Raw genomic sequence first — 25,293 nt, 5'->3', positions numbered from 1 at the left:
CCAGCCCCATGGCGTAGTGGTTAAGTTCGCACACTCTGTTTCAGTGGCCCAGGGTTTGCTGGTTCAGATCCTGGGGGATGGAGGTACACACCACTTATCAAGCCATGCCATTATGGTGTCCCATATACAAAAAAATAGAGGAAGATTGGCACAGATGTTAGCTCAGGGCCAATATTCCCCACCAGAAAAAAAGAAAGAAAGGCAACCTCTGCCAATTAAACAATGACAGAAGGCCTTCTAACACTAAAAATATTTATTTACACACATTAAAAGAGCTCTTTTCAGGGCTGGCCCCATGGCCAAGTGGTTAGGTTTGCACATTCTGCTTCTGCGGCCCAGGGTTCACCAGTTCAGATCCTGGACCTGGACCTACACACTGCTCATCAGGCCATGCTGTGGCGGCGTCCCACATGGAAGAGCTAGAATGACCTACAACTAGGATATACAACTATGTACTGGGGCTCTGGGGAGAAAACAAAAAGAGGAAGATGGGCAACAGATGTCAGCTCAGGGTCAGTCTTTCTCAACAACAACAACGACAACAAAAAGCTCAGGATGGATCCTCTTAAAAAAAGAAAAAAAAAGAGCTCTTTTGGATTTTATTTCTATACAGAGTTTTATTATACATCTCTTCTGTGCATACACCAAAAGGAAAACACAAGACAAACCAATTGGTTATGTTTTTTCCTGCAAATTCTCTACATTCAAAGTCCACTTTTACTTTTGGGCTTAGACTCACCAATTTCCATGTTTTAGTTTTTCTCTACATAATATCAGCCTCTTTTCCATCAACTGCATTGGTGATGCAGCAGTTCATGAAATAATCCACCAGAGATCCAAACGCCCTTGGCACGAGCTGTGCACAGACCTGAGCTGACGCAGGGCTGGCGTGCCTTCCACTCCTATTCCAAGAGGGTAGCAACCACACGTGACCCACCGCCCTCCACACCTCTTCCCCACAACGATTTGTTCTGATGGTTTAGAAGACTGCTCTGTGGAGAAATTACAATGAGAGTGGATATTTACATCATCACAAAATTTCTTCCTCCGTGATACGTGTTAATTACAAAGGGGAAAATAGTGGAGGGGCCTGGTGACAGCACCTTAACTACATGATCAATGTTAACATCAGTAATGACACAAAATGACGTCGTGTAACTCCTGTGATACACTGAGGAGAAATATCTGTGATGTTCCTGCCCAGAAAGAAAATGTATAGCCTGAATCTAATCATGAAGAAACATCAGAACTAACTCAAATTAAGGTACATTCTACAAAGTAACTGGCCTGTAATCTTCAAAAATGCCAGGTTATGGACGACAAGGAAAGACTAAAGAATTTTTCAGATTAGAGCAAACTAAGGAGACGAGAGACAATACCATTAAGTACAATATGTGACACGGGCTTGGATCCTGAACCAGATTATGCTTTCTTTTGCTGTAAAGGACATCAGGGAACAATTGAAAAATATGAACGTCTTTAGAGTATTTTATCAATGCTAGTTGACTTATTGTGGTAGTTATCGTATAGTTGTGTAAGAGAATGACCTTGTTTTTAGGATGTACACGCTGAGGATTATTGAGATATAAAGAGCATCATGTAGCGTCTGCAGTTTAGCCTCGAATTGTTTGGAAAAAAATGTATTATATATATTATCTCTAAACAACAGAAATTATCTCTAAATTATATACATATATATGACATAGAGATAGAATGGTAAAACACATATGATAAAATGTTAACCTTTGTGGAATTAGGGTCAAGGTTATATGGAAATTCTTTGTACTATTTTTCTGAAAGTCTGAAATTATTTCAAAATAAAATTGTTTTAATAGAGCCCCACTATTTTCTCTGGCATTTTCTTTCGAATAGTCAAGACCCAAGTTTTATTGATGATGCCCTCAGGTTCCCACAGGAGTGACAAGGCCACTACAGCCCCTTTGCTGCCTGACTGACAGCCGCTGTAAGATGTGATTGATGTTGAGACGCATCCCGACTTCCAAGATGTGAAAATGGAGCAGACATGCGTCTTGGAGCCACGAGCATATTTCAGTCGGAATAGCTAAATAGGGAGTCAGATTTAAGCAAATGATGGCTCTGCCACTTAGTACCTGTCTCAGTTTCCTCTTGCTGCTTTAGCAAATTACCACAAACTTAGTGTCTTAAAACAACATAAATTTATTATCTTACAGATCTGGAAGTCAGAAGTTCAAATGAGTCCATGGCTGCATTCTTTCCGGAGGCTGGCTATAGGGGAGAATGGTTTTCCTCACATTGCCCAGTTTCTGGTAGCCGCCTACATCCCTCTGCTTGTGGCCTCTTTCCATTGCTCTTCCTACCACAGTCTCCCTGACTCAGGACCCACACAGGGCTTGGGTATTATCTGTGTTCTTCCTCGACTTCTCAATCTCTGGTTTAAAAAAATATTGCTGCACAAATGTATGATCTTGTAATAAGAAGAACTTGTGGCTGGAAATGAGAAAAAATAAATTGCTGGTGAAAAAAATGTTCGGAAAACCTGATCTCTCAAGGAAGACAATATGATGCTTTGAACAAATACTTTTTTTCTTTTTTTCCTGAGGAAGATTAGCCCTGAGCTAACATCTGCCACCAATCCTCCTCTTTTTTGCTGAGGAAGATTGGCCCTGACCTAACATCGGTGCCCATCTTCCTCTACTTTACATGTGAGACGCCTCCCTCAGCATGGCTTGACAAGCCGTAGTAGGTCCATGCCTGGGACCTGAACCGGCAAGCCCTGGGCTGCCCAAGCAGAGTGCGCGAACTTAACTGCTGCACCACTGGATGGGCCCCTGAACAAATATTTCTTAATGACCATGGGAGCTCTGCTTAGTTATGAGGATCTGTTGTCATTATTGATGTTATTGATGATTTTCCGGGACAATCAGGAGACATGTTACTAAGAAACAATAATTCAGGTTTTTTTCCTAACTATTGAGGTTGTGGGGACCTAGAATTGGCCACCCCAAGATATGTCTCTTTGGCATCAGGATTATTTGAGGCTGATTGCTTTTGATAAACTGGGACAGGGAAGGAGGCTCTGAGGAATGGAACTTGCCCTTTGCTAGGACACGTTTACATTTGTAAGGTAAATCTCTATCTGTAAAGGTGCCTCCCTCTCTGTACCAGGAAGAAGAAAGGAGATGACCTTCTCTTTAAAAACTCTTAATCAATACCAAAGGCAAGGACTTAAAATCTGCATTTTATTGTGCTAGTCTGGTAACCTCCTGTAACTGACTTCCCTCCCCCTCCCAACGTTGGCATTTCTTAAAGATTAAGCATCTTTCCTTAGGCTAGGAACTGATTGCTGAGCTCACCTGTGACCGCCCAGCTCAAGACAATAGACTTGCCTCCGGCTACGCCCTCCGAGACAGCAGACCACTACCTGCTGTGTCCATCAAGCCCTGTGCTGACGGGGCAATCTTGTGACTGTTGTGGGAGGGACATTTCAATCACATGTGAAACACCCTGTTTGGCGGTATATAACCACTGTCTGCACCCCACTTCTTCGGTGCCCTTTCTTCCTTCGGGAAGAAAGGCCCCGGGCCATGGTTCCTCATAAAGCTTTGTTTAATTTTCTCTTGCTATTCTGTCTCATGTGAATTTAATTCGTTCTCCAGCCAGACGAACCCCCATTTGGGGAGAGGACATGTCCTCCTCCCCTACAAGGTGATCCAAGGATACGAATGCTAGTAATTAAAGAGTTCTAGAAAAAAAATGTTTAATTGGGTTAAATGTATCCGAAGGGAATAAAAAGCACTGTGGAGTGGCTAGAAAAAAATACATTGTTGGTGGTCCTCATGATCAGGATAGACTTTCTGTAACTGTGTTAAGTGAACACTCACACACACACACACACACACACACATATGTATATGTTAAGAACAACGCGTGGCAACAACTATATAGATATTAGGTATTATTACTAATACATTTACATTTATATTATTATATAGCAACCATTACAATCTTTCTTTGCCAATATTATTGCTAGTTCCCATTAAAATCACAAGAAAACCTGGATAGTAGATAGATTTTTATTCAGACTCTTTAGATTGAAACATGAACCGAAATAGACACTCATTTGTGCGGACACGTGTCGATAGTCTGTAGATAGGACCTACTCTATCAGTTGTTGGGAAGATTAAGTGAGGAATGCATTTAAGGCGCTCTGCACTTGGCTGGTACATTATTTTAATAAAAATGCATATTATTATTAATCAACTTTGATAAATTTTGAAAGGGTCCAGAAAATGCTGAGTTTAGAAATGAGCTAAGAAAAAGAAGAAAGAAGAGAGAAGGACAGCATTGGGGGAAGTGGGTAGAAAATTACCTCCTCTGAGGCAATTCCCTGATCAACACAATAGCCTGTGGTATTAATGATAGCATTTTCTGAGCATGTACTATGTTCTAAGTATCATGAAAATCACTTTCTCTCTACTCTGTTAAGGTCTCATTTCATCCTGAGAACCAAATGAGGTGAACGTAGTACTATCCCCATCTCGCCTAGAGGTTAAGTAACTTTCCTCAAGTCGCACATCTGATATAAATAGCAATAACGGGATTCGAACACAAGCAGTCCAAAGCCCACGTTCTAATACGCTGCTCCATGCTCTCTCCACAGGATGTGACTCCTTATTCCATAGACCCTACTTTACGCCACTTTTCCTGCCCGAGTTCCCCTGCTGCTTTCTAATTGTGCTTGGATTTTTCTGGGCATTGTCTCTAATCATTCCTCTATTTCTCAAGGGCAGAGAAGAAGCTTTCTCTTTCTTTTTCACTTACCCAAAGGGCTTATGATTGAGGGCAGACCACAGAGCACTTCTGAAGAGACACCCTGGGGGCTCTCAGCAGAGAGCAATGCAAATAGCATCCGCCCCAGAGCACCATGTGAGACCTGAGAAACGTCAAAAATATCCCCCTTTCTCACTTCTCTTAATCAGTACTTTCTATTTATTCGGGGCCAAGCTTCTGAAGGGTGAAGATTGCCTTGATGAAGAGCAAGCCCTGTGGCTGCTAATGCTGACGTCTAGAAAAATCACGAGGCTTGGATTCAACATTCTGCGCTCTGACTCCCTAATAGACTCAGCGAACGGCGATGGTACACTCAGCCTTTTCTGAGCTTCTAACAACATCTCTCCATTGCATTTCTCTTTAATTTCTTTTCTAATTATCTGACTGCCTCTTACTCGAGCCCGACAGAATTTTAAACATTAGAAAGAAACCGTTAGAGAATAGGCTTAAAATGAAGGAGAAAGTGGGAAACTGGTATTTTACTTGATTTTTGTTTTATCAACCCATCCACTTTCAGCGTTTGAACCAGTTTGCTTGCTGGAACAAGATTTCTAGGTGAATAACTTTCATTAAACTATACAGGGTGCATTTTAACAATGGCGTACGTTCACAAATGGCCACTATTTTTATCCTGTCACTCAGCAGAGGGAAATGGTGTTCCTGGATTGTCAAACTCAGAAGAAAACAGAACAAAAGAAAAATATATTCTCTGTGGGGTGCCTTCTTTCAGCTTGTCTAATCTGGAATAGGCTGCTCCCATTTTGAGAAAAGTACTTGGAGTACAAAGGCTACGTCAAAAAGCAGACAGATAGGCATTGATTCTCCTTGACATTATAGCAATCAAATTTTCGATTAATTTCCTCTTACGTAGAAGCAAAATATTGCTAAAGGAACAGCCTCTCTTCATCTGGCTTATAGTAAACATTCGCCACTTAGTGTTCAGAAGCCAGTTGGATTCTGGGATCTTTGGCAATAGGTACTAACATATCTTTGACAAATTATGGCAAGCCAACCCAGAGAGAGCGATGGCGGGAGGGCGCAGGAGGCCCAGCAATCAAGCAGGAGGTAGAGTGGAGATGGAGAACCATCGTCTGTGTGCCCTGAAGGCAAATTTTCAGCTGCCTTCCCATCGCAGCCATGTGCTCCCTCATTCTGTCTTGTGCCTTAGCTCTCCCAGTCAGCTTGGTGAGCTTGCTCATTCAATCATTCATTCAACAAATATTTATTGAGAACTTACCATGTGGCTGGTACTATTCTCCATGTTAGGAAGATAATGGTGGACAATATAGATATGGTGTCTGTCCATACTTGCTTATAGCCCAAGGGACCACAAGGATAACTAAGCAGGGAATTACTTCATTCTGTGACGGCACAGGGGAAACTCAAGTTGCTATAGGAAGGGCATCTAATGTAGACTTAGAAGGTCATAAAAGTTGCCTGGAGGAAGTGATGCCCCGACTGAGAAAAAGAGGGTGAAAAGGTAGACAAATGGAGAAGAACTGGAAAAGCAATCTAGAAAAGGAACAGCATGTGCAGAGGATCAGAGGTAGGCACGTTCAAGGAACTTGAAATTCAGTGTGGCTGCAGTCTCAAGTGTAAGGAAAACAGCAGCAAGAGTTGAAGTGAGAAGGCTAGGCAAGTTCTGCGTATTAATCAGGATCATCTAGGTTATACCCAACTAGCAAGTAAACACCAAAATATACCAGTGATTTGACACAGTAATAGTTACCTCTCACTCAAGACACGTATCCAATGTAAGTTGGAGGCATGCTGTTCATAGTGGGGTGCACACAGCCACGTAAGGATCTAGGATAATGGACACTCACCATCTCATACCTGGAACACCAGGAACATCTGTCTTTCTGGATTATCTCCGCAGAGAGAGAGACATCTGGATGTCTTTTATATATTTCAGCCTAGAAGTGACACATCACTTATACTCACAGCTCATTGGCTAGCACTAGTTACATGATCCCACCTCCCGCCCCCCAACAACTGCAAGGACCTAAAACTGTAGGGGAGCAGATGGAATGTTAATGTGCACTGCTGTCTCTGGTGTAGGCACGATATGGATGACCTCTGAGAGCCATGTTTAAGTAGTTTGTGCTTTATTCTGAGGGCAATGAGGAGTCAAGGAAGACTTGTAGGTGAGATCATTAAAAGACCAGATTTTTTTTTTTTTTCTGCCCCATTTGCCCGTCTTCCTCTCACCTCCCCTCTAATTGGCTGGGGTGGTTCAGAATAGAAAGCATGAAAATAATGCTGAAAAGGAATGAGAAATGGTTAAGATCAATAGGAGAATGACTGATTGCCCCCCATCCCTCATTTAAAAACACGTGCTCTTTGAGTGCCTCATAGAGTAAATGCCCCAATGAAGACGGAAGTCCTCCTTACAATGTAGCAGCCTTGGGGAAGATGGGTCAGCCGGGCACGGACATGCTTTGGTAAATAGAACTGAGGGAAGGAGGCACCGTGAGTCCTGAGCTCTGAACATGAGGAGAAACTACTGTTACTGTGTGTCCATAGACACGAGCCTCAGTAGACATCCCGTCATCCCACCACAGTTAAAGAAGGGCCTTAGCACGGCATCCAGAGTCCACCACAGCCCCCTGGGGGTGAATGCTTGCATGTGGGAGGAAAACAGGGTGGTTGATGTCTTTTCTTTCTGTATGTATATTGCCAATAAAATTGCCTTTTTAGTCTTTGTCAATGACTGATATTGAGAGATGTCTGTGTAATGTGGGTGTGTCAAAGCAGATTACAGCAGGAACTCTTGGCCTCCTTTTGTCCACTGGTCAGCATCTAGATAGTCACCAGAAGCTCCTCAGAAGCTTTTTAAAATACAGAGTCCTCAGTCATGCACTCAGTTTACTGAATCAAATTCTCAGAGTAGGACCCACGAAGTTGTATTTTTTTTAATTTGCCAGGCTTGGAAAATGTTCCTCTAGTTAATACAGGAGGAATCTGCCATGAAATTATTTTCTGTCTAAAGATCTACTATGACTTTTAGTGTTTAGCAGTTTTTCTCATTATTTAAACATGTCTCAACTCATCACTCTGTGCCACATTACACATTGGTAGGCGCTCAGTTGACATCTCAAAAATGCAGAATAGAAAGCAGTAAAATCAAATTGAATTGGTATTCTGGGTAGAGATGAGTCTGCAGACACAATATCACAAGGAAAGAAACAGCATCCTCCCCAGGGCCCAAGATGCCTTTCCAGTCAGAGCTGCTCTCTTTTGGTAGACAGTGCCATCAGCACCAGCAGGCTAAATCTGCTGTGTTTGACAGGTAGAGTCTTTTGTGATTGACTCGAGAAGATTCACTTTCGAGACACATTTTTCTCAGTTCTCATAAGAAAGTTAAGGAGGGAGCATTTTTATTTGTCATGTTGCAAGCTGGTCAACAAGGTAAAATTGTGTGTCACCAAGATGAAAAATAGTTGTTTTCTCTTTTTCCCTAAATATGTGTGCCCTTTATCCTCATTCTAGATGTCACAAGTTTTATTTGCCTTTTGCATGTATGTTTTTTGCTCTGCATTTGATACAGGTTTAAATATTTTCAGTAGCTTTATGTCAACACAGAAACCTTATCTGGAATTGGATCTCATTTTGCAGAAGGAAAGTACGGAAAATTCTTTTCCACTTGAGAACCAAGCAAGTACTGTAGCTATCAAAAGTGATGGTTATTAAGCTGTGTAATAACGTTGAAACTTCCTAACATAAAATTTTATTTTTTTTTCCCAATCACAAAGATAATATATGCTCAATGCTGAAAAACTTAGCAAACATCAAATTATAAAGGATGAAATTAAAACCAGCTTTTGGGTCCACTATGGCAGATTGGTTCACAACTCCATTCCAGTCCCCTGGAGCTGCCCTCTGGCATTTTGGAGGATGGAGAGCTGAAGACTAGACTCACTGAGCTCAGTGCCCATGTACTGTACGTCCCAGCTCCCACCAAGCAGATGTGCCCACACACATTTGGAAGATGGAAAGAGGTTGTGTCTGCACTTCTGGTTTTTGCTGTCAAGCACCATCCTGCTGACATTAGTTTTTCTGGCACAGTGGTAACAGAGATAACAGTGTCTGTTCCCAGTCACTGCAGCATTTTGCTGGTGTGGATCTCAGCTGAGTTTACTTGGTCCTGGAGCCAACGATCATGGAGGAAGCTTCCAGATCGTGGCAGAGGAAACAGCCAGCTTGCCAAGTCTGGGAGTCATTTCTGGAAGCTCAGTCAAGATCCTGCTTCTCTAACCCTTCCAATGATTTTGTAAGTATATAATTCTTTTGTCAATTTCCTTTCTAGAATATCTTTTGTTACCTGCAACTGAACCCAAATTGTTTTAAAGATTACCTTGTAACCCAGAGGCCATCACTATTAACTTTTCATTGTCTCTCTTCAGAGTTAGATCTGTAAACATGTGCATACATGTAGTTTGTTTTAATGGAATGGTATAGAAATATACTGTTTTTTAGCCCAAAATTTCCCTGAGCTGCAGACCATGAACATTTTTCTTAATCAATATACTCACTTCTACAACATAATTTTACCAGCTAAATGTCACTCTATTGTGTAGTTTTACCACAATTTATTTACCTAATCTTCTATCTTTGGACCACTATGTTTATGCCCAACTTTCAGTGTTATAAAACACTGATGAATATTCTCAATATTCATGAAGATGATAACATCTTTGATTTCCTCCGGAATTTTTCTTGGCATGGTAGTGCTAACCCAGAGTATGAGCATGTGAAATCTTCTGTGATATATTCTCAATGTTCCCTTTAGAAATTAGGTTTTATTCACACTGGCAGAGCAGGTGCAAGTTTCCTTAGCTGGAAAAGATAAGGCTAAACAGTTATATGTACAATATGGTTGCAATCATTCAAATATAAACAGCAGACAGGGAAAATAACTGGAGGGAAATACCCAAAAGAGTCACAGCGATTTTATCGGTGTTGCAGGTTTATACATGATTTTCTATTTCCTAATGTTTCTATAATATCCCTTTTATCATGTAAAACGCATGTAATAATTATTATAATGCATCTGAGTTAGCCTTATTTAAATGTGTGTCCTTCGGTCACTGGGGCAGATTGAAATACGCCATGCAGTCGTAATATGCCACGTAGTTGTATGAGAGGGTAAAACCTCTAAAAATTACTTGCAACTTGAGAGAAAAGTTTATCATGGAAAATAAACAGGTGGATGTAAATTGATTTAAACTCACATGTAATCTATGTGCCAGTGTCACAGGAAAATTGGTTGAAGCAGAGCATAGAGTAGTAAATAGGTGGTCACGATACACTGTAGGCTGCTCGCCAAGGAAGTACTTTCCTCTGTTTAAAATGTAGCCACCACCTTTAAATTTCATCTTTAGGTATCTGACCTCAGTCCCTAAAGAAGATGTTTGTACCAAGACAAATTTTCACTTCTTCTCTAGACCCCACTCTTCTGGGAAATAACTTCTTCCAAAAAGTAATGTCAAACAGACTAGCATTTCCTCAGTAAAAGTCACCCAAAAGAAAGCATTTTCAATACAATTTTTGATGCTATTCGAAATTGTGGTTCCTAAAAGCCAAAGGTTGCTACAACTTCCCTTATAATCTCTACAGGTGTGCAAGGTAGTTCACTCATCTAGAAAAATTGTAAGTTGTATCGACATATGGCCATGATAACTATAATTACAGTAAGAAATCATATTAAAATGCAGGTGATCGGGTGATAATACCAGTCCATCTTGTCCTAACCTAGACAAGAAAGCAATGGTGCTAAGGCGTTGCCCCCAGAGTATGGCATTGTGCCAGAGAGCAGGGTGTCATCTAGGGAGACAGAAATGTCTCTCTCTGCCGTTACTTGAATGTCAACAAAAAGTCACTAAGAGATAATATTACTTCTGTAATTCTAAGGAAGATGTTCCTTCCTTACTATGTGACAGCTCTTGGTTAAATATTGCATCATGTTTTCACACCTCTGCTGGACTTACCAGGACATATATTAAATTGTCTGGTAACTAACCTAAAGGCAATTACCCAAATGCCATTCTTTTTCAATCATTACTATTCCTCTTAATTTTCAAGAGGAAAAGGAAAGCACAAACTACGACCCATGAATATTGTATTTCCTCTGCAAAATCTATTAAATTGGGTATGTAAGAATTTTAAAGTATGTAGAATGCCATCCACATTGTGGAAAGCTTCGTATTTTTAAATGCATGCATATAAAATACCTCTCCACCATAAATATTTACCAATAATAATAATTATTTCAACTGTGAAACTCTAGTTATCCAAAGTTATTTGCCTGGATATACAAACACACTCACACACATACCCACAGTGTATCGGCTATGTCTTCTGCACCCTTTCAGACTCTCTTCCCCTCACCTGTCTTTTATTCCATCCACGGGTGAGGCAACCAGTCTGCACACATTCAAACACTTCACTGCAGGTAGCCCTTGACAGTGCCTTGCCTCAGACCAGTCCCAGGAGCCTCTCACCTTCTGCCCACAGGTTCTTCATTGACCCCGCTGTGTGGGATGAAACAGAAGCATGCTGTGCAGCCATGTGTGTGCTACCCAGGAAGGCAAGGCCAATTATTTGACCAACAGCAGGTCAAATAGGTCCCATCTCAGAAGGACAGTTGTAAGACACATCTTACATGACTGAAGTGCTGGAGTGCCTAGTTATCTGTGGAGACAGCCACTTGACACTGGATTCTCATTTTGCATCTCTCTCCTTTCCTGCTTTGCTCCATCTATCACTCACCTTTGCTCCCTAGGCTCATATTCCTCAATAAAGTGTTTGAAAACAAGGCTTTGTCTCAAGCTCTGCTTCCTGGAGAACCCAAGCTAAGTTATAACTGTACCACACACAGTTACATGTAGGAATTACAATAGCCAAATACTATTGGGTTTCAACAGTTCAAGGATGGGTAAAAATCAACATCACTACCATCCTTATTAGCCTTGCAAAAACACAAGAAGTTATTTGAGTTAATGATCTTCATGAGTTGGAATAAGATCCACATTCTAATTAATGCAATAGCTGCAGGCGTATATATTTCAAATTTGAAAGACGGCTTAATTCTGCCTGCTTTTGACTGCTTTAGGTTTAAAACTTTAAGTACCTTTAAAAGGATGGATTTTTTTAAATTCCTTTTCCCCAGAGACAGAAGAGGAATCAATCAACTTACAGGTCCATGCTCAGAAAAAGAAACACTTAGACCTGGTTTCACCATCACACACACACACACCCAGGGTAACACTGCATATTCATCAGCAATAGGTGTACACCAGAACAGACTACACTAAAACTTAGGCATCAACATTTTGAACAGGGCTTTTTTTAATCCAGATAGCCCACCTTATCTGATGATTGTAGTGCAAATTATGTCCTCATGAATAAAAACAAGACACATAGATTATATTAATTCCGCTAAATCTTTACTGGACTAAGTTCCTCTCTCAAATTTTGCTGGACACACACAAGCCAAAAGTACTAGAATAAATATTCTAATTATACATATAATAACTTCTAATATCTGTATAGTACTTTACAGTGTAATAACTCCTTTCACCTAATTATACATATAATAACTTCTAATATCTGTATAGTACTTTACAGTGTAATAACTCCTTTCACCTAAGTTGTCTTATTTCGTCCTCCATATGTATGAAATAATTGATTTTACTATCCCCATAAATAAAGAAATAAAGTTCCGAGAGGGTAAATGACTCATTTAGGGTGCCGTATATTACCCATACTGTAAGGTCAGGATTTGTGGAACTATTTTCTGAGCCACCGTTTCGAACTCTCTTTGCCTCATTTTATCTCTGGTTGTCCATTACCATCCTCTCCCATTCACCAGCTTCTCTCTTAACTACTTCTTCTAACTTGACATTCCAAAAAGCACCCTGGCTTGGTTTCCTAGACACCACTAGTGCATAGTGTATTCGTAGTCTTCTCTGCTGCCAACCCTTTAGATGAGCGTAAATCACCCATAAACCACAGCCTATGATTATCATGGACACAGATGGGCTGCCTTCCTAACAGCCCTCCCCAGCTACTTCCTTGCTTAAAGGGCCTTGAATTCATTTGGTGTCCACCTCTTCCTACCATATAAGTCAAGGAGACGTTACCCCATACTCAGTTCCAAACATAAATCCTGATAGGCCTGTGCCAATAATTATGACCCCATTTCTTTTGCCAGGGATTAATTTAAGCATGGTCACATAATTCTGCCCAATGAGACAAGAGGGGAGAGTGTACAGGAGAAACTTATGGGAAGATTTTCCACCATTGTGTGGACTGAATTGTGTCCTCTCCAAATTCATGTGTTGAAGCTCTAACTCCCAGTGCCTCAAAGTGTGACTGTGTTTAGAGACGGGGCCTTTAAAGAGGTGATTGAGGTTAAACGAGGTCATATGGGTGGGCCTGAATCTAATCTGACTGGTGTCCTTATCATAAGAGGAAGTTTGGACACACACAGAGACACCAGGGATGCATGCACACGGAGGAAAGACTATGTGATGACACAGGGAGAAGGTGGTGACACCATCTGCAAGTCAAGAAGAGAGGCCTCAGGAGAAACCAAACCTGCCAACACCTTGATCTGGAACTTCCAGCCTCCAGAACTTTGAGGAAATACATTTCTGTTGCTTAAGCTGCTCCATTTGTGGTATTTTCTTATGGCAGCCCAGCGATCCGATACAACCATTAAAAAATGATGTAAGATGGAAGACAAACCAACACACGGACAAAAGGAACAGGTTAGTGGTTACCAGAGAGGAAGGGGGTTGGGAGTTGGGCATAAGGGGTGAAGAGGCTCATTTATGTGGTGACCGACAAATAATAATTTACAACTGAAATTTCACAATGTTATAAACTATTATGACCTCAATAAAATAAAAAATAAAAATAAATAAAAAATGACATGAGAAAGAACCCTTTCCATCACTGGATGTTTTCATATCTTGATATGAACAGGGGAACCGCTGTAGCCATCTTACACATCTTAGCTGTGCAGAGAATCCATCTGAGAACAGGTTTCCATGGTGAATACAGAGCAAAAAGCAGACCAAACCTATTTACTGGATGATGCCATTGAGCCGCTGAATTGATTTAACGTGGATCACTCCACCTCCAAATTTCCTCTTACGTGAGAAGTTTAGTTTCCCGATTTCTTTAAGCTGTGGTTTTTAAATAAATTACAGCCAAAATCATCCCACTGATACTATCACTTGACTAGTTTAGTTATTGACACGCCAAGGCTGTTTCAGCAATTACTCCAGACCTTCCTCATTCCTGACCAGTCCTTAATCTTATTCTGTTTCCAACTAATTCCAAACTCTTGGCTCTTAAACTTTGCCTCCAACCTGTCTCTAACCTTTTAGCTTGTTATCTATAATTAGTTTCTCCAGCATTTGACCTTTAATTGTCCCCTGTAGACGCTTACTTAGTCTTTCTTAGGGGGGGAATTACAATCCTGAATCCATCTACTTGTAATGAAGTCCAAGACCAGTTCTGAAATCTGGGTAAATTCAGAAAGATAATAACCTATTTTTCAGTGAACATGTCCAACCCCCCACCCCCCACCCCCCCCAACACACACCTGTGTTATGCCCTGTTTATAAATAATGGCAAATTGCTGAAAGCTGACACCCAAAATTACTCAGGCAGAAAGTCTGAAGCTTCAACCTTGGTCTTGTGACACAAAATACTTTGCTATCCCCATTATTCTACACAATAAATAAACAAATTAGATGTTTGTATTTTGGGACCAGAGAGTATTCACTCAACAGTTTTGAAAGAGTTAAAAGGTAAAATTACAGAAATACATACAATTTATAATCAATTTTACAAATAGCCAGAGTTTAAGGATTTATAATTTATTAAAAGGCACCTTGGAATTACAGACTCCTATCTCCCTACTTGGAAGTTTGAGAGAATCTTTTAAAAAGACTCTACAATGGACCCTTCATGAAGATGGGAAGACTGGACGCATGAAGCTTAATCTATGAGGCAAAATTAAATGAAAGAAAACATGTCATCAGGTACATTTTTCCTTCTTGCAGCATAGCTGGCAAACATATTCACTCTAATCTCGCCATTGACAATGAACATCAGTGACTTCCAGAGGGTTTTTGGGTTTTGTTTTTGTTAGTTTGTTTGGCTGACTCTCCTCATCTGATTTCCTGACCCTGTGTTGGCAACATTCCTTATATACTTCCAACCTCCTTTCCTGCTTGTTGCACCCATTTTTTATCAAGTATTGATTTCTGTTTCTAGCCATAACCGGTTAACCTAAATGTCATTCTTGAAAATTCTCTATACCTGATAACTCAATGTTTATGGTCTTGGTGCTGCATGATACCATGACAATAAACCCAGCCATGAAATTCAGCAAAAGATCCCAAGTCCCTTCTCTGACTCAATAAATATTTAAAGAGAGTAATCCACTGGAAAAAGAGTAACGTGGTTTCTGTAAGGGACATCACAGTTGTCTGCCAGGATTCTTTAAAAGGGTAAATTAATAGATGAAAAGGGACATTGAGCCCTTTCAATCAAAGATTATCTTAAAGGTAAATCGCTATTGGATTGTATTCATGGAAAATATTTTCTCATGGATAAAGAACTGCCTTAGTGCCAAAATTCAGAGCATGGAAATGGAGAAATACAACCATTGAGGGAGATGGCATGGAGATTAGTATTGAGATCAATTTCAATCAATAATTTTAGAAACAGAAGAGGAGTATAGCATATAATTTCACAAATTCAAAATAACTCTACCGGGTGATGTTACAAATTTCAGGGAAAAGTTCAAGAAATTTCATAAGCTAAGAAGTTGGTCAGAAAACTGAGATATAAGTTTCTTGGTAAGCAAGTTAAGGTCCTATTATGAGCTGAATTGTCTGCTCAAAATTCATATGCTGTAGCCCTAAGCCCCAGGACCTCAGAATGTGACTGTATATGAAGAGAGAGTCTTTAGTGGTAATTGAGTTAAAATGAGGTCATATAGGGTGAGTGGTGTCCTTATGAGAAGAGAAAATTAGGACACAGACGTGTCCAACAGGAAGACAATGTGAAGACATAGGGAGAAGATGGCCATCAACAAGCCAAGGAGAGAGGCCTCAGAAGAAACCACCCCTGCTGACACCTTGATCTCAAATTCTAGCCTCCTAAACTGTGAGAACATAAATTTCTGACACAGCCACAAGACACACAAAGTCTGTCGTACTTTGTCATGGCTGCCCTAACAAACTAACGCAGGTCCTAGAGCTAGAATAAGTGACATAAATAATGGTCAGGGAGTTGCCTCTGGAAAAATAAGAGGGAGACCTTGTGCTCAGTCTAATGTGGTTCTAACAGTCAAAAAGGCCACCAGGTCATTGAGCAGCATAAGGCAATGAGAAGAAAGCAGAATAGATGTTCTCATCCTTGGTGCAAACATGTACATTCACTCAAAAGTCGACTTAGGATGCACATACTTAAGCACAATGCACAGGAAGTAGTGACTCCTACTTAGTTTACAAGGATGAAATACAAATAGGATGAAGAAGAAAAGGAAGAGAAGGAGGAGGAAGGACGGGAAAGAGCTAAGCCTTACAAGTGGTAATTCATTTATTTCCTAAAATCGCCCTATGAGTACCTAAATTTAACATTATTGTCCCCATTTTGCAAAGGAGGAAACCGAATCACGGAGAGGTTAAGTAAACTGCCTGGAGTCACACAGTAAGTGGAAGAGCTAGGATAAATAATAGACCCATGAGAAAGAATCACAGAAAATAGAATTAAAAACCTCTGTTTTTTAGTAGTACTCTCACATTTTGTTACTAACAGGATAGAGGAAAACTTTACCTTACTTTACATTTTCAGATAGAGTGGGAAGGAAATTGGCTCTGGTTCATTTCTTATCTTCTTGTGTTCATTTTCAACAAGCAAATGTAACATACACTCAACTTAGAACATACCAGCCTTATTCTGGCAAAACAACCCATTGTCTTCTGCTTCTACCCTTGACCCCATGGCAAAATCAACACAATCTGATATAATGAAGAGAGAGACAGGAATGGGAAAATTTGAATGAACTGTGTGGTTTAACCTTAATGAAAGCATGGCTTATGTTTTGAACAATGATTCTTTGTGGTTCCCCCAAATCTTGTTTGTGTACAGAACTCTTGGTTGCTACTATGTGTCGTGAAACTGCTACATGGTTGCATTTCAATGTTAAGCACGTAAGCCGGTGAACAAACCACAATATTTTGTGAATCTATATTTACCAATGGAAAAGATCACGTCAGTATTATTACTGCAATACAGGAATACTCAAAGGTGGTGCATACAGAAATAAATTGTCAAAGATCACAAAATGCAATTATTTTAAAGTTATTTTTGGCAGTAGAAAAAGTAATAATTTGGTCAGTGCTCTCTGGAAATAAAGTGCATTACCTTAACGACAAGCACATGCTTCAAAGTTTGACTCCTTTTTCCATCCTTCCCCCTCCCCAAAAAAAGTGGGAGAAACTTTTCTAGGTTGAAATTCATCTGGCCTGAAGGGAAGGTACTGTCTGTGCATGCTAAGTAGGGAGACTGTGGGAAAAGGAAGGAAAAAGACCCTCAGGGTCTCCAAGCTGCATAGCGATAAAGAAGAATTCTACAGCTGAGGGATTTGGGCCCCTTGCTGTGAATAAGCCTCTTCAGACTTTGCTTACGTATTATTTATTGAGCTCCTGACTGTGTTTGCTGAAGGTGGGTTCTTTTAAAAAAGAAGCAGAAAAATCTAAAATTTAAAAAACTGGATTTAGAATAGTTGAAAAGAGCAAGAAAAAGATCCTATACATATGGATTGATTGTTATCTCCTTAACGCCCATGATTTATTGCCCAATTTGCCATATCAATGTCAGTTACCCTTTTTTTATTAATAGGGAGCATATTATTACAGACAAATTGAGTTTGTTTTACTGAAAATCAGAATTGCATGAGTTCAGATAATATCCTTGAACTTTCTAAATTCACTCCATTCCCTTTCAGTTATTTGAATTGTAGCCATGTGAATTGGAGAATACGCACTGCTTTTACTTTCTTTTTGGATTAGAGGTAATTTGAAATAAATTGATAGCCTCAGTTAAATAGGCGACATTACTAAATATTGTCAGATCTCAAATATTGCTAATAGAAAGGGTATTTAGATAGGTAAAACTCACTTAGAGTCATCTAAAAACATGGTAATAGAGACATATTTGGCTCTTATAAAAATTTTATTTGCAATATATAGATGCTCTTAGTGGTCAAGCCTATTTGGGTTTCAAAAAACCATAACATTTTCAAGTTATCTTAGTTGGTGTAGGTTTCAAGATACATCAAGGAAGCAAGGACCAAGAGGTTGTATCTTAGCAACTCCTCGGCCAGGCAGCTGAAACCATAGTTCATTCAGGACATACAATATCCCTAGTTCTGTCAGGCCAATAAGTTTGTGGTGATTTGTTATGTAGCGATAGATAATTAATACAATTACGAATAAATGCACGCCCATAAATTTGATGACTTAGATAAAATGGACAATTTCATTGCAAAATACAAATTACCAAACCTCCCCCAAGAAGAAATAGATGATATATAGAATCTACAAAGAAGATTCTAGAACTAATATGCAATCTTAGCAAGATTTCAGGATATATGATCAATAAACAAAAAATAAGTTGTATTTCTATATATTAGCAATCAATAATCAGGAATTGGATTTTTTAAAAATGTCTTCTATAATATCATGGAAAATATTAAATACTTAGGGCAGGTATATCTGACAAAAGACATTAAATGTCTCTGTAGATTAATGTAAGCTTTCCTTAGATACATTAATGTCTGTCAAATGTTATCTGATCAGTTTTCTCAGGCTTTTAAAAATTGTTTTCCATGTGTTTAAACTTCTCGATCAAGTATTCATTTTACACAACTGTCAGAAACAACCAATTTATCTTTTGCTAAGTTCTAACTATCTCCAACCATTATGATATTCTGACCCACTAGGCTTTGAGATCAGATGATGTTTTAAATTCTAGCTCTGACAGTTCACAGTTGCATAATCTGAGGTAAAAGTTCTAATATTCTGTACCTCAATTTGCTAATTTATAGAACTGGGATAAAAATACTTAATGGCTCCGGGACTGGATGCCTGTGGTTTGATACCAGCCCTGTCACTTTCTCACTATATGATTTTGGATATTTTAAATAATATTTCCTGTCTTCAGTATTACCTCATCTGTAAAATAAGATGCCAATAATACCTACCTCATAACGTGGTTATGAAAATTAAATGCCATAAAATGTCTAAAATGATTTGTATTAGTACCTGGCACACAGTAAGCGTTACCCTTTATAACGTCCGTAAAGGCTGGTCCAGCCTCAACACATACAAAGTCTCGTAATGCTGGTGGCTCTAACTCTTTTTTCCTATTATCTATAATTAGGCCATTCCAAAACTCAGTAAAGAATAAATATTTGTCAAAATGTTTTGATTTTTTTATAGGCAGTCATCTAGTGAAAAGCAGCACTTCATAATTTTATAAAATTGAAAAATGGCCTGATGGAATGAATGTACGAATATTTGGTACGACTCTGAAACAAGAGATAACTGAGACCATTAATTTTTTAAACTTTTTTTAGTTAGGAGCAGACCCATTTTTAAAATAACATCTTACTTGGATGATCAATATATAAATATATACATCAAGTATATAACGCAAATAAAAAAGGAAGTTGCTTAGTTGAACAAGCCCACAGGCTACGTTTGTTGGGCATTTATCATCCACCCAGTGCAATTCTAAAATTATAGCAACCTCTCTGGTGGCTCTGGGGCTTCTTCTTGGAACACTAAAGTGCAATGAACACAGTTTAAAATCTGCTTCTTTGGAATTGTAAGCCACTCAAGGACAAGAACCCTATGATGCATATTTTAACCAAATATGTAGTACAGTGTCGGGCTCTTAGGGAGTGTTGAGTAAATATTGTTGGGTTTGGGTGGCACAGAAGAATCTAATGAAATCTTGGAGTCATCCCAAACACAAGTAGGTGGCGGGTGCCTCATGCTCCAAACACACCACTTCCTCTGGGTAAAACGAGTCCCTTTCTAAGTCCCAGGCAATGAGCTTTACAATAAATCTAGGTCAAAAAACTCAGTCCAGTCTATGTCCTGGGGATGTTTGGAAGCACAGACTAGACCAGTTACTGAATTAGTATGAAACTTAAATTGTGCCCAGAGTTATCCTGAGTGTTTCTCAGGACATACAACAATAGTCCATCTCTGAATGGCCTCAGGACACTAGAATGACTCCAGGGACCTCTTCCTGAAATTGACTAGAAACGTGGCCAGCTCTCCAAGAAATAATATTGAGTGTCCCAAGATCTCCAAAGTTTTCTTGGTCAAAGTCTATGTTCCCAAGCACCAGTCATAATGGTGTGAGCTAATATTTACACAGGCTTTCTCCCAGTTATTTTCAGTTTTCAGTTTCAAGTTAGATATCAAGTAAGGGGACAGCAGGTGAGGGCAAAGCAGCAAAGGCATCAGAAATAAGATACACCAGGCCCCAGCCTTGGCTTGTGTACTCTCTCCTTCCTAAATGCCACATCTCTCCATTACTGCATTTCAAGATCTACTCCTGAGGGCAGAGGCTTTGATCTATAATTCTACTGCATTGCTCATGCTACTAATGATAATAATAAGTAAAATGACTTTTAATAGTAATAATAAAATAATATTTCTAATATTTCTTTTCTAATAACAATAAAATGACTTTTTATTGAAGCTCTATGAGGCTCTCAATACTGTGCTAAAGTACTTATCAGGCACTATTAAACGTGCAAGCACTCAATTTATATCTGGCAATTAAAAACTCTAAAATAAAAGGGAAGCAAAGAAAATAGGTAAGAATAAACTGAATTTTTATTGTAACTTAATAGCAAAGGCAAAGAGAAAAACTAAAAATAGTGATTTTTCAGGATTTTTTTTAAGAGCCTTAAAATGAGGGTTAGTTAGGAGGAAGAAGAATTGATTAGAAATTCATTTTCCAGCTTCAGTCAATGGAGTAAGAATAGAAAAATTTGCAGGGCATTATAATCCCCATAAACCATTATAAAAATTCTGAAAACGTAAAGACAGTTGCTGAATTAAAATACTAGTGTTGCACATGCACATTAATAAAATATAAAGAAACATCATATATCACAAAGGTTACGCATTAGCATGATATAATTAATATTACATAACTATATTATTTTGTTATAATTAATAACAATCTTTAATTCTTTGGCATCTAATCCTATAAAACATCTTTGGGCCTTTAAAAAGTGAACTCTAATGCAATTTCTATATCTCAACAAGGGCAACTGATAATAAAGAATAGTTATACATTTTCCTAAATGTATAAAACCTTTCTTTTAAGAAATAGAGGATATAAAATTAGTTCCCAAAACAAAGCATTAGTTAACAATTATTACATAAATGATTGTTTCTCCTAACATCTAATTTTTACTCCTTTCTTACTTAACTAGATTTATTTGTGGCGAATGACATTGCTTTGTGAATAGCGTGAGCCCTATTTGAACTAAGTGGATCATTGGACTAGAAATAGAGATTCCTGTGCTATATTTCTAGCTCTGAGTAGTTCTGTCACCTTAGGCAACCTTCTCAGCATGAATCTCAAATCATCCCAATCAAAATGAAAATGTCATTTTCCATCTACAGGATGTATTGCATAAGAGTTGTTAAATGATTATCCTCCTTTATATAAATAATATGAGCTACTCCAAATAAAAGTAAAATGTCATGAAATTATTTCTACATTAATGTCATATTTAATAACCTGTAACGATTTAGCTTTAAGGATAAGATAATAAGTTCAAACAGAAGAATAGAATTTTGATTACCCTCTAAAGTTAGTAATTCTTATGAAAATAGGTAGTAGTTTTCATGTGTGCACATAGAATTCATTTATATTTAGCTAAATGATTATGATTACCTTGAATATTAGAGGCAAGAGGATTCACTGGTCTTGGCGGCTGTCATTAGTCTTGGTGGTTGTACTTACTACCAGGCGGGCCATCGAGAAGAGCGGGCATTGGAATGACAAACCCTGCCCCACCTCCAGCGTGCACTGCTTCTGCACTGTGGTTGAGTTACAACATCTCAAGCCTCAGGAAATGAGGATAACAATACTACCTCAGTTTTATGCACACGAAATGCCTGAAAAATGTTGTTTGATATTCTTTCAAGCAATCCTATGAGATCCTTGACCTTTTTGTCATCACACATACCTTCAAAATACCTTCCCACTTCTCAAGATAGCTAGAGTGCCTCCCTGCACCCGGAAGTCAAAAGGGCTTTCCTAATACATCATGCTCTGTTACTTCATGAAATTCTAAACTCTCGATGGATTTCACTTTCCATATTTTCATCCTATACTACCGTGGATGTTGGTTAGGCAGCGTTGTGTGAACTCTCTCTTTAGGTTTCACCTGAGCATTTATTATTCTTCTATCTAATTTCATCGAATACATGGAGAATACATACATTGGGAGGAAGGCCATTTATTTGATCTAACATAAAATGAAACATCCAAAATAAAACAAATTGTTCTCATTTCCTATTTTCCTAATCATTGAGGGAAGAAGAAAGCTTATAAACCTAGATCCTTTCACCTCTATTTCACATTTCATCTTCCCCGTCCATTTCCCAATATGTTGCAATTAAAAAAAAAAAAAAGCAGAGTTTAGCAAAGGTTGGCTTCCTTGCCTCATCTCTGAAAAATTACCGAGAGGCAACATGATTCATTGCCACTGTCTCAAGGGCTCCTAAGAGAATCTTCTGCCCACACTGGAATACATGTTTGTATTAAAAGAATTCAGCATTCCCTAGAGGGCAGGCAAGCAGTCAGTGGCCCGAGGAAACTTATAAAATGATATTGAGGGACAAACTGAGAAGTACTGAATCTCTATCTCTGATTCACTATATCCTGTCCTCTCTCAGATAACTCAATCCTGCTTTATACCTCTCCTTACCCCCTTTGGGCTGCCACTTAAATGAAATTTAAAATTCTTCTATTAGCCGAATATGATTGAAAGAGAACTGAGTCTGCTCATAAATAGGGTGATTTCAGTACTTTGTACCCATGATCTATGAAACCAAAATATACTTTAAGGGAAAGCTGAACTCATGGAAAAGAAATAAAATGCACAGTCCTTATCAAAAACATACATCAAACTACATAAAAATAATCACCAAGTGACAGCTAGTGCCGGTTCTGAAGTTAGTGTCTCTCGGCTCGAAATCACCCTCTATGCTCTGCTTTATGATGCTGGAGCTGGGACTCTGCAGGCCACATTTTGCTTTTTCAGCTGACTCTTGGAGGCACTGGAGGGAGACGACAAGGTCAGAGGACGTAGAAGAGATTCACTTCTTCCTGTCTGTTCCCCTTTCCTAGAAGCATCACCCCATTGATGCTTCTTTGCCTTGGCAGCAGCAGCTCCTTCCCACGGCTGCAGCTGACTCTGCTTTGCGGTTTTTCCAACATTCGCAGAACCAAATCTCAGCACCCCGCACCCTCCAGCACAGAGCATCAGCACTGCCGGGGCCGCGCCCCGCACTGAAGTCTGCGTCTCAGCCTTCCGGGACCTCTCCCCTCAGTTTCTAAGTTTTAATAATTCCAATAGCTTCTCTTTGCTCTCCCAATCCTAAGAGCGGTAGCTGCTTCCTATAATTGCCACCTCCTTAATGACTAGAATTCATTTTTTTACCCTTTCATTTACCTGGTTAACAAATTTATATTAGTTAACAATTCTTCAGATTCTCTCTGTTCACATGGCAGGTGCGATTTCTGTCTCCTAACTGGACCTTGACTCACATACAACTTAACACGTTTAAAGTGGTGTTACGTAAGTTGAGGACGCTGAGATTGCTTTAAAATAAAACTGTGGGTAAAGTGGGGCAGAGAAGAGGATGAAGTAAATGTGTGGCTGTCAGAGGTTGTCAGATGGAGAGCGGAGAAAAATGGTGGAGGAAAGGAAGGGAGGGCTAATATTTCTTCTTACAAACGGGAAGACAAGAAATCCTGTCCATGGGAGATCCAGTAACAGAGGTGAGAGCATAATTTGAAGCTGTGTAGGTGACCTGTCGAAGAGCTAGGATTAATGACATATGACAACCAAATTAAGAGAAGAGAGAAGGACAGTGCGAGCAAGTTAAGTGATTTTATATGGCAGGATGATGTTTAGAGACAATAAATTAAAAAGCACATTGTTTAACTCTGTGGAGGTGAACCCAAAAAGAATTAGAAACAAATAACTGAAGTGCTTATCTCTGAGGGACAATACTGGAGACGTGCAGGAGGGAGGCAAAGGGTAGTCGTCTTTCCCATAGTCCTTCCACTTAATTTTTAATATTTTATTAATTTGATTGTTTGTATCTAAATTTTAAAAGTGTAAGGAAAGTAACTTTCACTTCTGGGATGAGGGAGTAAATTACTTTCCCTAGTCTTCCCACTAATGACAAAGAAACACCCTAAACATTATACATAAAACAAACATAAGAAAGCTCCGGAAGGTGGAGAGAAGAAAGCGGACTGGCTAGGAACCTCGGGACTTAAGGAATAACACATTGATGAGATCCCTGAGGTCTCTTTTTGCCTCATCCATTCCAGAGGTAGGAGTGAAGAAGCCAGCAACTAGGAAACACCAAACAGAACGGACTACAAAACCCCAACAAAAGCCTACTCTTTCCAGCCAAAGAACCAGGAGAGGGGCAAGAAGAAAGCTTATAGACAAGAGCTGTCCTACTCCAACCAAACCGCACAGTGAACACTGCCCTACCCCACCCGTCCAGCAAAGGAAGATAGACTTCCGCCCTCACAGTATGAGCAAGCACACAAGGGGGGTCTGAACTTCCACCCAGCAGTAATGGTGCTCCCTTCCTTTTCCCCACTTAGGTGGTGCCAAGAGAGGCCCAGTGAAGAGTCAGAACTTTCACCACCGCCCAGAGGTAATGAGGCCACTTCCCATCCCATGGTGTCAGTTGAGATGACATGAGAATCAGTAATAAGGCACTGAAGATTCTGGCTCCAGGACAAAATACTATGTGTGATTGTTCAGGCCCAACCCTAAGCAATCACAGATGCTTTACCTGGCAGGGCTCAGCAGGGAAAGCTGCCCTCCTCTCACCAGACTTGGGGCACAGCCAATGCACTGCAAACTCTGAGGGGAGTTAAGCCAAGGGCTCAGGCCCAGTGCCTGGTCTTGCTCCTTTGCACATATGCATCCTTAGCCCAGGCACCTCCATTTTCAAGTTTGTCTTTACTGGAAACACTTGAAAACACATTTCTCCACTCTGGCTCAGGACTCAGTATTTTTCCACTCCTAGAAAAGCACTTCCCTCTCCTCCCCTCCCAAACCCCTGACCCCTGGGTCCATAAAATGGCAGTAGCCTTTGT

The 25,293-nt window shown here is 39.6% G+C and overlaps 1 protein-coding gene across 2 annotated transcripts in view; it reads right to left on the bottom strand.

Moving 5' to 3' along the window:
• LGSN (lengsin, lens protein with glutamine synthetase domain) overlaps nucleotides 1-25,293 on the bottom strand; it is an 81,933-nt gene that overhangs the window by 47,613 nt on the left and 9,027 nt on the right. The window contains exon 1 of one of the 2 annotated variants that reach the window (XM_070514630.1): nucleotides 21,832-21,966. The exons of the other annotated variant lie outside the window; for it this stretch is intronic. The gene's annotated coding sequence lies outside the window, so the exon portion shown is untranslated. Of the gene's footprint in view, nucleotides 1-21,831; nucleotides 21,967-25,293 lie in introns of those variants that run through there. 2 annotated transcript variants of the gene reach the window in all.

This window comes from Equus asinus, chromosome 8 (genome assembly GCF_041296235.1).
Source record: "Equus asinus isolate D_3611 breed Donkey chromosome 8, EquAss-T2T_v2, whole genome shotgun sequence".
NCBI classification, from domain to species: domain Eukaryota; kingdom Metazoa; phylum Chordata; class Mammalia; order Perissodactyla; family Equidae; genus Equus; species Equus asinus.
This window is presented reverse-complemented; position numbering and strand designations above follow the sequence as displayed.